At 35.1% G+C, this 4,042-nt stretch overlaps 1 pseudogene; it reads right to left on the minus strand.

The window, feature by feature from the left end:
- Positions 1-352: 352 nt before the first annotated feature.
- Positions 353-3,576, minus strand: LOC132564313 (uncharacterized; annotated as a pseudogene).
- Positions 3,577-4,042: the final 466 nt, after the last annotated feature.

Here is a 4,042-nt window from a genome sequence, read left to right on the forward strand (position 1 = left end):
ACAACCTAGCCAACTGTGGAAGAACATCCAAAAGGAAATGTTCCACATACAAGAACTTGTAACATGTGATAGGCTTGTGCAAAGACAGAGCTTTAGCACTGACAATATTTTCATTAAACAACAGCACATCAGCAACCACCGTCATTACAGTGTAGCATTATCATGATCATTTTCAACAACCATCACATATCATCGGAAAATCAGTGATTACAACATATCAGTCGTCAGCATCCTCATCATCACATGTTATTGTCACCATCATCATCATTAGCAAACAAATCATATTCATCAAAAACACATAATCATCATTAAAGTGAATGTTAGAGTCAAGATCACTATCTAAAGAAATCAGTTACGATATACAGTTCAACTTGCGAGACTGCTTTGAAGCTACCAGCTCTCTTGTTGGTGGAGGTTCAGTTAGGGCAAGATGAGCTGACAAGCGCCTTTGGTCAGTTGCCGCGCGAACAATTTTGCCCTTCATCCCTACCCTGTCTTCAATTGTTCTCATGAAAATGTTGGATAGGAGATCCTTGATATAATAGTAGGTTTTCTTCTCTTTTACTTCTACAGTACTCCATCTTTCCAATTTCTTATTGTATGTTCTATGGTATCTGGAATACAAAATACAACAAGAACTGTAAGCCAATGGCTAACTAATACCTCCCCCCAAAAACAAAATATTATGTATCCATGTATTCATTAAACTACCTCTCAAGCAAATAATCTTAGAAATATGCATGAGTCCCATGGGTCTTAATAATCATATGCTAAAAAACTTTGGCCAGTCCTGACCTCGAACGTAGGCAAGTCATTGATTTGAGTAAACGTGGTTGTGCTTTATCCCAGCATGCTACACGCACTGTATCAATACATGTATCCTAGGCCTTCTGGTTATTGGAAAGAAGTTGTCTAAAGAATTTGTTTGAATTTTTGACCCATGACCTTGAAAGAATATCAAGTTATTCAATTTAACAAAGTTGGTATTTTTTTTTATCCCAGCATGATATAGTACAAGTATAGCTGCATTGGAAAAAATGAACTACATGGAAACTCTTTTCCATTTACAATCACAAAGCGTATCACATCATGCATTATGTTTCTTCAAAAAATATTTCATTATTATAAAGCTGACTATAAGCCATCCATACTTACTCATAGCTGCTCCATTTTGGAGATGTGCATCTGTGACCACTTCTGACACATTGATATTTTTGTTTTGCAATTCCTACATCCCCTTCAAAAATCCTGGCTTTTCCATATTGGTGCTCTTCCTCAATGTTTCTCTCTTGTCTAGAGTGGTTACAGATAAAATTTTCTTGGAGGTGTTATCCATGAAGGTGTATATACAGTATTGTGCACAGTGACCTGGCGAATCCATTCGACCATCTCCTGAAAGAAGTACAAGGTTAACATATTGAAATATTAAAATATGTCTTTGTTGAAACATAATACATCTCCCTCTCTACAGATTTACATCTGTGTGTGTATAGTTCTGATGAAATCACTTTATATAACTGTCAATTGACACAGCTAAATTTATTTTTAAATGAAAAAATTAATGCATTTGCAAACAAATATTATAACTACATATTAAAAGTGTACTGGGCCTATTGCTTGTTCTGCTTCTTTTGACCTCTCTGATCTTAAAACTTGACCTCTCTGATCTTAAACAAACTTGGCAGCCTTTCACCCAGCAGGCAACAAGACTCATATCAGTATCCTCAATCGATTAGTTAGTTTATATAAGAAACGTTTTGAATTAAAAAAAGACCAAAGATGGAACAACGTACACCAAACTAATGCAGTAACTCACCTGCACCCTGAACAGGTGAATTAAAAATAGTAATTGAAAGAAAAATACATGAAACTATTAATTCAATATCTTCTAACTGCTCTAAAACACCTGCCTGATGGCTAGACCAATGATCTTCTATTGATGGTACAAAATAGGCTGTCTGTATACTGTTGAAACTGGATTTGGAAGGGAATTGTAACTTTGTGAAGTTGGCAAATAACTGCATTTTTATGAAGTTATTTCCTGATAACAGAATGGCGGAGGTGATCAGCAAGTCTTCACTAAGGAATCTTCCATTTGTATTTAACATGGGAATTTCCACATACCTGAAATTGAATGTTGTTTTCATCATATGAAATGTACATGAATTACATTGTAATACCAAGTCAATAATGGCATCTTTCAGGCCCCTATATCTCAAAACTTCTTACATACAATCTCATTCTTATAAGAAGTGACGTTATGATGGTGAAGTAATTTTTCATTGGTAGCTATCAAATTTAAAAATAACATATTAAGAAGTTTCGAGATCCCAGGGCCTGGATATTATTTGATAAATAAAATCTATGATAGCTTTGTATTGCTACATGTAAAATTCAGCTCTCTTATTTGAAATTAATAATGCATGTGACGGTGCCACAAATTTCTACATACAGTGTATATAGTAATACAATATCAGTTGACATAATTTCCTGATGTTTGTGTGCATTTCATCAAAATAAATTAATAATAGCTAATAAGAAATCTATATGTCATGTATACTTATCAATTAAATACACACCTAGGTAAAATACACTGCAGATTTATCCAATTTTATTTGTATCCCCGATTTACATCCTTCCACCACACAGTTTCCATCTACTTTCAAGTTTGCAAGGTGTTTTAGTTAATGGTTGAATACCAAGGCACAACTGTTATCCAATAAGATTCCCACATCATCTGCAGTTAACATTTTTGAGATTCCTGGACCAATGACTTCCTTGTCAATATCATCATCACTCTCACTTTCATCGTCATCATCATTTTCCTCCCCAAATATAATGTCTGCCCCTGCTCTGTCTTCCAGTTCTTCAATTTCTCCCCCTCTGTAAAATGGTTGATGTATAAATTCACTTGTTACAAATGACAGGAAGACTTTCATGAAAAAATATTCATTTAGGAAAAACTTTGTCATTAACACTGGTGTCAATTGAACAGTTTTTATATTGAAGGATGTATGCAAACTCAAGTGTTTATCACTCATGGTGCAAAGGAGATGACCATGTAAAAGACAGATGGAACACAAAACTATCGTGTTCACAGTTTGTCATTTCAGGCTAACTTTTATCACACCTGTATCTATAGTATCTGTTGCATTAAAACTGATCACAGGATTATAGGATAAATTTGCGTTGAAAAACGATACCAGATTTTTGTTTCTGAAATGGAAACATCATAAAAATGAGAAATTAAGGATATTTCAAGGTATCTAGATCAAGACTACTTATTCTAATATCTTGGTTATGATTTCCCCTTAAGGGGCCCCCGAAATTTTGATCTCCGTTAGCTGCATGCAGAACACCGTATTTGTCTCAGTTTCTTTAGCTGTCAGGTCATCATATGTCACGAAAACCAACAAACTTACTTTAATCACATGCACAAAATAACCAAACATAAATATTCAAACTTTAATTGTCCCGTATTTTTATATTTGTGGATTGAGTTCTTACCTGTCGAGCAAAATACCCGCTACTTCGTGATTTGTTTTTATATTCAGTTCGGTCTTCACAGCATTCCATCTTTCCGTATGATCGCCAATATAAATCTCACGGTCTCACGCCATCTTCCTTCTTTTCTCATCAGTGTCCGTCAAAACACGTTTTCTTCCCCGCTTCCCTCGCACGCTTTCTGCCATGTTGGAAGGCGGCAGATTTGTTTACAGTTCTTTGCGCATGCGTCAGAGGGCGGGACTTCCCGCATTATTATGAATTGGCGCTGTGTCGTTTCAAAATTATATAAAACTAGTATTACGTAAGATTGGTAGCGATTTACTTTAAAATTGCGGTATTACAGGATTAGTCATAACTTTTGCTACCCGAGAAAAATAGAAATTCATGATTTTTGTTTTGATATAAAATAATATCGGTCGTGGAGTGGGACTGTGCCTTTAAAACGATATTTAATCACAATTACGTTGCGAACCTTCTAAAGTGCCCAAACACTGATTGATTGCAGAATCTTGCTAGAAAAAGATTTTCATTTCAG

This window comes from Ylistrum balloti, unplaced genomic scaffold (assembly GCF_031769215.1).
Source record: "Ylistrum balloti isolate Yb309-2 unplaced genomic scaffold, AGI_CSIRO_Ybal_v1 Utg372160, whole genome shotgun sequence".
Classification (NCBI taxonomy): Eukaryota; Metazoa; Mollusca; class Bivalvia; order Pectinida; family Pectinidae; genus Ylistrum; species Ylistrum balloti.